The sequence below is a fragment of the Apodemus sylvaticus genome, chromosome 17, assembly GCF_947179515.1.
Source record: "Apodemus sylvaticus chromosome 17, mApoSyl1.1, whole genome shotgun sequence".
Lineage (NCBI taxonomy): Eukaryota > Metazoa > Chordata > Mammalia > Rodentia > Muridae > Apodemus > Apodemus sylvaticus.
In genome coordinates, this window is record NC_067488.1 from 28,810,609 (window position 1) to 28,823,225 (window position 12,617).

Genomic DNA, 12,617 nt, shown 5'->3' on the forward strand with positions numbered 1-12,617 from the left:
ATGTAAATGTTCAAAATGATCATCAATAACAAAACTTTTTAAAAGGACAGAAAGCGTCTCTCAGTAATGGAAATAGTGCCTAGTATGTGAAGGCCCTGGGTTCAAATAGCAATGGGAGATATGAGAAGCACACAGAAACACACACACAAAATAACCAAAGAATATAGAAACTTTTGTAAATTATGTGTCTCATAAGGAGTTTGTATCTCCTTATATAGAATGATTATAACTTAATCATAAAGACGATAAATAATCTAAAAAATTGACAAGTCTTAGGAACAGACAGTTCTCCAATAAATGTATGGAGATGTTGGCATCATTAACCATAAAGTTAATGCAAATAAAAACTAGAATTGGACACTGGCTCAGACCACAACAACAGATAGAATGAAAATAACAGGTTATAAAAGATGTTGGCAGGGATATGGAAAAATTTGGAAGCTTCGCTGACTTAATAGCAATGTAAATTGTGAAGAAACTTTAGAAACAATTTTCATGCTGAAATGTATATTTATCATCTGACAAATTCTGATCATAGACACATGGTTAAGAAAAATGAAAATGTCTGTCAGTACAACAACTTGCATAGTTGTTTACAGTTTACAAAAATGTTTACAGCTTACAAAAATGAGATTCATAAATGCTAAAAGGGGGAATCAACTAAATGTCCAAGAACAGAGGAATAAACAATACATGTAATGCCATATGACAGCAGGGTCATAGAGGGAAGAGAACAACTTTACATGCAACAACATGGATGAACATTGAACATAATACACATGGAAGATGACAATCATGAAATGTCATGTGTTACATGATGCATTACTTGTAATGTTCAAAAAAAACCAATGGAGAGATATGAAAGTAAGTAAAAGGTTGCTTGGAGATGAGAAGCATAAAAGGGGGTGGGATATACTAGCTAAAGAGTAATTCCTTTTGAAATAATTTTTGGAAATGACAGTTTTAAAATATGTGAGATTACAAAAACCTTACAGTATTCACGTCAAATGAATGGTTGTTTTGATATGTGAGTTATATCTTTAAAAGAAACTGTTAAAAGCCAAAGGAAAAAATGTGCTACACTGCAAATATTTAGCTAGCACTCTCATGTTTATTGGAGATTCATTTTGAAATCTCATTTTCCACATTTTTTCCTAAATTTTAGATTGGTTTGGAATTACTTGAAAGACTCATGCTGATATTGTCTAGGTAACTCATGTGTTCATTTTGGGTGTGATTTGACTAGTCTTGAAGACAGAAGATAACCTCTCTCATCTGTCTGGCCCTAGCTGTTAAATTTTAGCTCTGATACCTTGGCTCTTCTCCACATAGCCTCCTACATTCCAGAAGTTAAATTGGTATCCCTTGCATAGCCAACTTAGAGAAATGTTCCAGGAAATAAAATTAGAAGATAGTAGGTATCTTAACCCTAACTTCATAAATTGTGTTTGTATTATTCTGTTTTCTATTGATAAAGCAAGTGACAAGGCCAGCGAAGACTAGAATGTTGAAAGAGGCTCCACAATGAGATGGAAGAATCGTCAAAGTCACAGGGTAATGATGTTTTACAGTGATAGGACATTCCGCAAATTAAATAATCTGCATGAATTATCCTCCAGTATTCAGGTAATCTCTGAAAAGTAATGGTCATGGCAATGACATTATGACTCATCTTTTCAGAAGACGACTATGTCATCACTATGGATGATGAATCAACGTGAAAAAGAAGAAAAATTAAAGTTAGGCAACATAATTGGAAGAACAATTAAACAGTCTACTTAGAGATGACAGAGAAGAGACTTGAACAAAGATTGAATGAAGAGAAATTTTATGGATAATTGTATTTGATTTAATATCCAGCAAAGTTAAAAATTATATACAGTGTGGTAAACCACTATACTTTGATTGTATGCATGTGTGATAAATTTAAACAGCATTTTGGAACAATAGACAAAGTCTATCAGGGGAAAGAATGAAGATAAATATTGAGCATAGACATTTTGAGATAAGCATCTTAGGCAAAGGGTGTGAGTTGCTATAAAAGTTTTCTGTATTCTCTGGGTGGTCCTAGTATGCTTTTTGATGCTGTGATATATATACATTATTATCAAAAGCAACACATGAAGCAAAGAGTTTGATCTTATAGGTAACAATATGTCATTCAGGGAAGCAAAGGCAGAAACTCAAGTCAGGTTATTAACGTAGAAATGAGAGTAGCTTACTCTGCTTACTGGCTTGCTCCTTCTGGCTTGCAGAGCTTGCTTTCCTATACCACCAATGTGCAGCTGCCTAGGAATGGTGCATAGGTCCATAGTGGAGTGGGGCCTCCTCCATCAATTGTCAATCAAGATAGTGTCCCACAGGTCAACAGGATGGAAGAAATGCTTCATAGAATTTTTTAAAGATTGATTTATTTTTTTGTGTATGAGTGCTCTATCTGAATGTACAGATGCACACCAGACAGAAAAGGGTATTAGATCACATTATAGGTTGTTGTGAGCCATGATGTTGTTGCTGAGAATTGAACTCATGACCTATGGAAGAGCAGCCAGTGCTCTTAACTGTTGAACCATCTCACCAACCTATAGAATTTCTTTATAGAAGAGATCCTTTTCCTCAAGGTATGTTAGCATGATAATCAAATTTATCCATTCTAAGTCAAGCTCTTATCAAATTGACATATAAGCATATTGCTCTTAAACTATAACCTTACTTTTTTTGTTTCTCTACCATTTTCACATTAATATCATCATAATACAAATGCAGTACTTTAAAAGTCTCTGTGTTTTAAAATTTCAATTATTTAAATGGTCAAATTATCTTTTTTTCCCATGGGCCAAAATTTTTTTTTAATTCAATATATTTTTTATTTACATTTCAAATGATTTCCCCTTTTCTGGCTTCCCACTCCCTGAAAGTCCCATAAACCCTCTTCCCTCCCCCTATTCCCCCATCTATCCCTTCCCACTTCCCTCTTCTGGTTTTGCCCTATACTGCTACACTGAGACTTTCCATAACCAGGGGTCACTCCTCCGTTCTTCTTGGACATCATTTGATGTGTGGATTATGTTTTTGGTATTCCAATTTTCTAGGCTAATATCCACTTATTAGTGAGTGCATACCATGATTGATCTTTTGAGACTGGGTTAGGTAACTTAGTATGATGTTCTCCAGCTCCATCCATTTGTCTAAGAATTTCATGAATTCATTGTTTCTAATGGCTGAATAGTACTCCATTGTGTATATATACCACATTTTTTTTTTATCCATTCTTCCATTGAGGGATACCTGGGTTCTTTCCAGCTTCTGGCTATTATAAATAGGGCTGCTGTGAACATACTGGAGCACGTATCCTTATTACATGCTGGGTAATCCTCTGGGTATATGCCCAGGAGTGGTATAGCAGGATCTTCTGGAAGTGAGGTGCCCAGTTTTCTGAAGAACTGCCAGACTGATTTCCAGAGTGGTTGTACCAATTTGCAATCCCACCAGCAGTGGAGGAGTGTTCCTCTTTCTCCACATCCTCGGCAACACCTGCTGTCTCCTGAGTTTTTAATCTTAGCTACTCTGACTGGTGTAAGGTGAAATCTCAGGGTTGTTTTGATTTGCATTTCCATAATGACTAATGAAGTTGAGCATTTTTTAAGATGCTTCTCAGTCATCCAAAGTTCTTCGGGTGAAAATTCTTTGTTTAGCTCTGTAACCCATTTTTAATAGGGTTATTATGGATCAAGGACCTCCACATAAAGCCAGACACTCTGAAGCTAATAGAAAAGAAACTGGGAAGACCCTTGAGGACATCAGTACAGAGGGAAAGTTCTTGAACAGAACACCAATAGCCTATGCTCTAAGATCAAGAATTGACAAAACGGACCTCATAAAATTACAAAGTTTCTGTAAAGCAAAGGACACCATCAAAAGGACAAATAAGTAACCAACAAATTGGGAAAAGATCTTCACCAACCCTACATCCGACAGAGGGCTAATATCCAATATATACAAAGAACTCAAGACATTAGACCCCAGAAAACCAAATAATGCTATTAAAAATGGGGTACAGAGCTAAACAAATTATCTTTAATAATTTAAATCTAAGTATTGGCTTCTGTAAAATCAAAACTATTTTGTATAATTGGTTATTCCAACTACACTTAAATAAAACCAAAGTCCAGCAGTGTAGTTCTATGTCTAACATCTGGGAGTCACTCATGACTCCCAGAGCTTGATCACTCCAACTTCTCTAGCTTTGCCGTCTGCAGAACACACACAAAGCTTGCCTATAGGCTCAGGCCAGCTCCACTCCACATCTGCCAACATCAGACATCCCATGGCTCTGATATGTCCAATAACCTGGGCTCTCATTTAAACTGAAGTTGAATCTTTACCAGTGGCTTCTTCTAGTCTCTCTTTAGGGACTCTGACATTGCCAAGTGTTGCCGGATCTTAGCTACTCTCCACGATTCCTTCAATCTTTAATGCCTTCAGAAACAGTACTGTGTAGAAGATTCTGACACATTTAAATCCAGCTTCCAATCTGAAATGTAGCCTTAATATCATGTAGACTTTAGTTTCTGTGTGTTGACTGTAGGGACATTCTTTCCATAACGATTTTGCCATAACAATGGGCATCTCTAATTAACCACAGCTGATTCTTCAGTCCCAACCCACCCCAGCAGCAGTTGTCTCAGTAAAACAAATGTTCCACTCCCACTGATTGGTACTTGAAAAACTTTAAAAAAAAATGGTCTTAATGGAAGTTTTTGTATCCCTTTGAAACTTTAGAGGCAAGGCATCTATCATAACTTGCTTATTTGACTGTTTAAAAGGGAGAGAGGGGGGGAGGATAAATAAGTTCTCCCAGATATGACAAGTGCTTTCAGAAAAGGGGAAAAATGAAAAAAATTACAACAAAACAAAAAAAACCCAAAATCCAAAAAAAAGCAAACAAAATAAACAAGCAACAACCCCCTAAAAAAATCAGCAGCCTTTCTATATACCAATGAAGAGGACACAGAAAAAGAAATCGGAGAATCAATATCAGTCACATTAACTATATATATAAAGAAATTAATGACATCTACATTGAAGAAAGAAATTGAAGAAGCTGTTGGAAAATGTAAAGACCTTGTATGCTCATGTATTGGAAGATTTAATATTGTGAAAATGATCATTCCACCCAAAGAACTCTAGAAATTCAATGCAATTCTAATAAAAATGCTAGGACCATCCTTTATAGATATAGAGGAAACAATCTTCAAATTTATATGGAAGCAGAAATATCAAATATAGCCAAGCAATCCAGAACAAAAAGAATACTGATGACCATACCAGGTTTGAAGTTATATTACAAAGTCATAGTAACTTAAAAAGTATGGCATTAGCATAAAGCCAACATACATACATAAACAAGGGAAGAGAATAGAGGGTTCAGCTATAAGTTCACACAACTCTACTTACCTGATGCCAAAAAACACACATTGGAGAAGAGATGGCATAGTCAACAAATAGTGCTACAAAACTTGGATATTAGCATCTTAAAAAAAATAAAACTAGACCTTCATCTCTGAGTTTGTAGAAAACTCAAGTCCAGATAGATAAAAAAAATCCCATCTTAAGACTTGACCATCTAAATTAGTAGAGACAAAAGTAGAAAACATATTTCCATATGTAGGTAGGCAATAGTTTTCAAAGTAAGGCTTCAGTAACAGAAAACAATACCAACAATCAGTAATGTTACCTTCTAACATAAAACGCCCTGTACACCAAGGGAAACTGCTAATCAAACAAAGAGGCAGCCTATTGAACAGGAAAGAAAAATCTTTGCCATTTATACATCTGACAAAGAATTAATTTCTAGAATGTACAAAGAACTCAATAAACTAAACACCAAGAAAACAAATAACCCATTAAAACGAGCTACAGACGTAAACATCCATTTCTCAAAAATAGAAACACAGGCAGATAGAGAACATTTCAAAATGTGTTCAGCATCCTTAGCCACTGGAGACATACAGATTTAAACCACTTTAAGATTGTCTCATCCCAGTTATGATGACTGACATATCAGACACCAAGAACCACAAATACAGGGAAAGTGGAACACTTATGCACTGGTGGTGTGAGTATAATCCAGTACAGTCATTTTAGAAAGTAGCTTTCTCAAAACACTACAAACAAAACTGCCCCTGGAAATAGATATCTCATTCCTGGACACACTGAGGACTCTATAACCTACAAAGAGCACTTGAACATTCCTGTTCATTGAGGTTGAATATGCAGATAGGAAGTGAGAGTGGACAACAGCCAAAGTTCACATATATAAAACTATTAAAATAGCAAAATTTAGTGTAAAATCCATGTTCTAACTTGTAAAAATAAACTGTCTAGAGCAATGGATAAAGCTACCCCATGTTATTATGCTCTTGAAATGTATGCTTTTTAACCAAGAAAATACATTTTTAACTAAATTTTAATTAAAAGGTAAAACATTTTCCATTCAATATAACTCTAATGTTTTGGTGAGATTAAAATTTCAGCTGAGCTATTGAAAACTTAGCACTCAAACTGAAATATGCTATTCATATAACTATATGCTATTCATCACACTGGTTCTTCAGTGAAGTATGAAAATGTAAAATATTTTACTAATAATCTTTATATCTAATAGCCATAAAATTATGATATATGTATATACACGCACACAAGCACACAAATAAGTATACTATTAAAACAAATATCATCTTTTCTAACAATTTTTATTGTGCATGTGACAAAATGTAGGATTCCATATGTGGCTTATATTTATTTGTATTTGACAGCACTACTGTAGATGCTTTTTATTTCTGAGATAAAATACAAATCCCAAATTTTGCATATAATTAAAAAGAAGCAATACAGCTTCCTGATACTAGCTACAGATTCTTGCCAGTGTGTGGCCACAGTCTAAAGTTGCAGGGCCCCTTCAGACCCCTGTTGCTAGAGTAAGTGTGGGAAGTCAGTGACATTTTCCTTGTGACAGGTATAATCCAGAGAGAAAGCATTTGTGGGTGATTAGAGGACTTGGCTTGATGTGTCTGTTTAATCAGTCTTGAAAAGAATTTATTGCTTGCTTGCCTAAGAAGTGGTGGAAATTATTGCTTTAGAGAGTCTTTCACTGTCAGGTGGTTTTTCAGAGTAGTGAGTATTCCTCAGGGCCACCCACATTATCTGTGTATATGCCAATGACTAGGGAGGCAGGAAGGACAGGAGGGGAAAAAAAACAACTTAAAAACTTCAGAGCTCAAAGGTGCCCATGACTTTGAAATGGTACTGAGTTAAAAGCTGAGTTGTCTGCTTTTTCACAGAAGCTCTGAGCACTCAAAGAGCCATGGGATGGCAGAGGAGGTTGCCTACAGAGTTGTGTGTGTGTGTGTGCATGTCTGTGTACATGTAATGTTTAACTAAATTTATCATTCCAAATGAAAGCTCACACCACATGCACATGGTAAATAAATACATTTCTTTATCCACCAAATCTTTGCCTAATACTTGATCCATTCTGATGGATTAAATGTAGGCAAAAGAAAAAGAAATACGTTGCAAGTACCAGGTGTCTAGCCAGAGTGACTTGGTGTATTTCCTGAGATTCAAGAAGCTCTTCTGGGTGAAATTTGCTTCAGTTTCTTTGGGTTGAACTGACAGAAAATGGAAAGATCTTTTGTGTCCATACTGAATTACTCCATAATATGTTCAAATGGAAGTAGTATATAGAGTCCTGTCCACCTCCCAGAACAGAATGTACGAAAAAATCTTTTGAATAGTTCTGTGGTTTTTGGTAGAGTTTAATCTTCCACATGGCAATGTTGACATCAGTTGAAATAGTTTCTGGCATTGGCTATGGGTGCTGGAATGTGTATGGGTAAAGATATGTTAGATTTAAATGAAAAAAGAAACAGTGTCTACCCATGTTCTCTTCAGTTTCTTCACCTTTTGTAGATCTACTGGTCAAGTGCTTTCTATGTGATGGGGATCCAGAATCCATCATTATGTGCTCTGAGTGACAGACGCATAGTGTAGTACACGGTTTAAAAATACCTGGTTAAACCCTAGCATTATTGCTCTCTTACACAGACTTTGCACAAGTTGCATAGTCTCTCATGGACCACTTTCTTTGTCTATAAAATAGGAATCATAGTACCACTTTAACTTACTAAAATAAATAAACAAATTGACATATTTGAAGCGATATGTTAGTTACATTTATATTACTGCAATGAAATACTTAAAGCAGATAATTCCTTAAAACATTTAGTTGTATATCTAATATGCAAATGGAGAAATTCGCTATTGTGGCCTCTGGTGAGGGTGGCGCTTGGTGTCATGCCACGGTAGAAATATGTTTAAAAGCTGTAGGCATGTCTCAAGGGTAGCAGAAAGATTGGGCTCCCAAGATCTTTAAGGGCAGGCTCCCAATGACATAATGACTCCTCATAAGCCCCACCTCCTAGAGCTTAGCTCTCTCCCTACATCCTCCTCCTGGGGACTAAGATTTAATGTGTAGCCCTTTGAGAGATACTCAACATCTTAACTTAAGCAGCCAGCACAATGCCTCACTGGATAACCTCAAGAAAATAATCATTATTACAATTTTTCTTTATGCTCCTTTTATTTATTGTGTCAGTCCAGAGTTCTTGGGAAATAAAATAGCACTTAGTAAAGATATTTAGCTGACTTCATATACTTGCCTAATTTCTCAATGGGCTCATGTGGACATATTTTCCTCCCTTGCTTACAAATAGCTTCATACTCAAACAGAGTTAAATCATTCATTTTCCACCTTCAGAATCGGTAGCATTGACTTGAATAGCAGGGCTGTCCCTGGGAGCTTTCCCTGGCAATTTTAGTACCAAATCTTTATTTAAAGAAGAATAAAAGAAGCCTTCTGTGAGACTATCTGACTTCATTTGAGGTAATTGCTTTACTCACTTGCAACCATTTTCATTATCCTAAAACTCTTCCTCAGACACATCTTTCTGCCTTCACATCCTATTAGCAGAAAAGCCTGTTTGCTTACTTTGAGAAGAGGGGAGGTGGATGGAGAAAAGAGTGCACATTTATTACATTATGTGTATGTTGTGCTGTTTTTTGCTAATTAAAATTTTAACATTTATTGCGAGGGGCTTAAGAGGCCCAACACTTCCAGAAAGAACCATTGATTGTTACCATTTTCTGGGGAAGTGGCTGCCATTTTCTTCAATAGTATAGCTGCCTCCCTAACTTCGTATCCTACACTCATGCTAGCAACTCTAATCAAGCTACCTGAGCCACATAAGATATGAAAACAGGAGAACTACTTGAAAAGAAGGGTTTTATCAGAACAGGGAGAGGGGAGGGATCGTGTAAACAACTGAAACTCATCATACACATGTATGAAATAGCCAATAAGTAATACATTTGAAAATGTATTACGGGGCGGCAGTGGCAGCAGAAGCTCATCCAGTGGGAGGGCCACCACCAGTGGAAGCAACGCGACAGGGTCCTGGCAGGCCCTGTGCCCGCTACCACTGACCATCGCTGGCCAATCGGGCTGCAAGCAGTGGTGGATTTACAGTGCTTTTCACCACACTGAAGCCACATTAGAACTCTGTTTCCTGCTAGTCAGTTATGAGAGGCTCTCCGCCATCTTGGCTCTCAGATGCCAGAGAGATCTGACAGCCCAAGGTACGCAGACATAGCCCGAGGCCAACATTGCGGGGGTCTAAGCCCAACAGCTGTTGGCCTGCACCCAGGCCCTGGGCTGTTCAGTGGGCTATCTGTGTGCCAACCCAGCCAGGACATTGTTTACCCAGGAGACTGTCCCGGCACTTGCAGGGGGCACGAGTGCCACCATTTTTTGCTACAGGAGGCCAGAGAGTTCTAGCAGGCAAAGCCAGCTAACAGTCATAGCCCGAGGCCAACATTGTGGGGGTCTAAGTGCGACAGGCTTTGGACTGCACTCAGGCCCTGGGCTGTCTGGTGGGCCGTCTGTGTTCCAACCTGGCCAGAAGGTTGTAAGCCTGGCAGACTGTCCCGGCACTTGTAAGGCAGTTGCAAAACTTGATCATGCTTTAGCATGGGCCAATAGGTATCATTTAATAGTTTAGTCCCATGCTTGCATTTCTGACTCTGGGTTGGAGGTGGGGCCTTGGAATACATGATTCTAAGGCATTGTCAGGTAAGATTTGACAGTGCTCTGAGAACTTCTGCTCGGTGGTCTGGGTTCATGTCCTAACACTGCCAGATAATGACATGATAGAAATATAATAATGAAGTATTAAGCTGACATCATCATGTTCCCATCTTACAGCTGTGAAAACTGAGAGAAGATGAAATAGACCTCTCAAGGTCAAGGGCCCTTGATCAATGTACAGTCAAGCCCAGCAGGAAGGGTTTAGACTCTGGGTTTTCATTCTTGTGTTTGCGGCACTTCCCCCTATGGCTTAGACGGACTACTCTGACACTGCAAAGAAACATTACTGTGTTAGTGCAAACATTAATCTTTATTTGTATGTAGGGTGCACTGTGATTGATGCATATATAAACTTTCCTTTGAATGGGAGATTAGGTTGTAATGAGTCTAACTAAGCACCCCTATTTTGTCTATAGGAGCAGGATGTTTGGCTTACTTAGTGTGTTGTCTGGAAGATACCCTCCTGTACTGATTCCAGGTAACAACACTGGACCCTTCTCTGTACCCTTAAAGCCATCTTTGTAATGTTTTTGTTTTTCTTACTAACCTTTTGCAGTGCAAGCTGAACTGGTAAACACTAAGATGGAGGCAGCACAGGGATGACGATAGCAGAGGGAGCAGAAAGGCAGGAGCAGCAAAGATAGCAGAAGGAGCAGAAAGGCAGGAGCAGCAACGGCTGAGCTGCCAACGTGACAAGGTGACTGCAGGACACTGAAGAGGTAACATCAGACTGAGAGTGGCCAAAGGGCCGTATCAAGGAGAATGGAAGAAGTAGGCAGGGTGAAGAACTAGCACCGAAGAATGCTGTAAGAGAAGAGAAATTGCACGCTCTATGGAAAGTTCAAGACAACTGCTAAAACTTTAGGGACCATGGGTATCCCACACCTAGGCCTGAAAAGTTTTTCTAACTCAGGACAGACTCATGACTCTAAGGCCTTCATAGAGCTATAATACTTTTAGAGCTAAAGGTCCTAAAACCCAAGGCATGCAAGAGAGTTACCATACTAGAGGCTGCCACTGGTTAATGTTTTTACCACTCGTGGTTGTCAATCTCTGAGAGAAAAAGGAGGAAGAGGTCAAGACTTGAAGAGCTTTTCCTTGCTTACCCAAGATTTCTAGCAAGTAAGACCAAAAGGATCCCAGCTGGTTGACTGGAAACCCAAAAATCTACCTAACTAAGGTAAAAAATAAGTAGGAAGGAGCTGACATGGGCTTGGCTTAAGACTTGTTAAGATAAATGAATCAAAGTTCTTCAACTTTATCAAATGGGAACATGATTCAGAAAGGAGAAGGGAGAAGAAGGTAGACAAGGCTGACTGGTCAATGAAATGTGTTCTACCGGCTCAAATACATATCACAGTTACGAAAAAATGATTTGGTACCATCTGGAGCTGGGGGACTGCCAGAAAGAATTGGAGAAAACACCAGCAGTGATTCCTTCAGTTCAAGCCATAATAATTTCCCACTCTGGACTGTAGCTCTGGGTTCAGGAAGATCATTTCCTGTCTGGAAGAGAACCAAATAAACTACCCATAGTCAGCACATCCCACAGAAGACAAATGTCTCCCCCTGACACAGGCTTTTAGCTGGTAAATAGAGCTCACACGTCAACATCCATTGGTCACCCTGTACTAAGTCTAGCTTCAGTACCACACATCACTGGAGCAGCAAGAGCTTCTAATACACTAGGGAAAGAATAAGGTTTCAAAAAACACTGCCTGCAGTTAAGGATGCTAATATAAAAATTTAAGAGAAAAGTGCCTTCGGGAGGCCTGAGCTATTAAAAAGCCGTACACAATTTCTATTAGAAAACAAAAGTAGTTGGCTTGAAAAGTGTTTTCCCTTAAGTTTGCTAAAATTCTCATACTAGATTTTGGCAGTGACTCAATGCTTTTTCTTCTTCCTTTGCTCCTCAAGATGGCTAAAGATTAGTTGGGAATAAGTAATGGAGCTGTATAAACGTGTCCATAAGCATTTTGGTTTTGCTAAAAAACAATATCGGACAAAATATAATGTAGTCTCTGCAACTACCCAACAATTAAGAGCTGTTGACTTTATGGACACGTTAAACCCATATATCAATTTAAGTATTCACTTAACAAACCCTTTTTACTCATCATGCACTTATGCAACACTTAGATGGTTAGTTTTTTGTTAACTAGATGCAAACTGGAGTTACCTGGAAATCTCAATTGAAAACTTATCTGCCACAGATTGGCCTGTGAGAATATCTGTGGGGGAATTTTCCTCATTAATGAGTGATTTGTGAGAGACCAGTCCACTGTGGGTAGTTCCTTCTCTAGAGAAGTATCCACGGTTGTATGAGAAAGAAAGCTGAGCAAGCCATGGGGAGGAAGCCCGTAAGCAGCATTCTGCTGTGGTCTTTCCTTCAGTTCCTGCCTTCAGATTC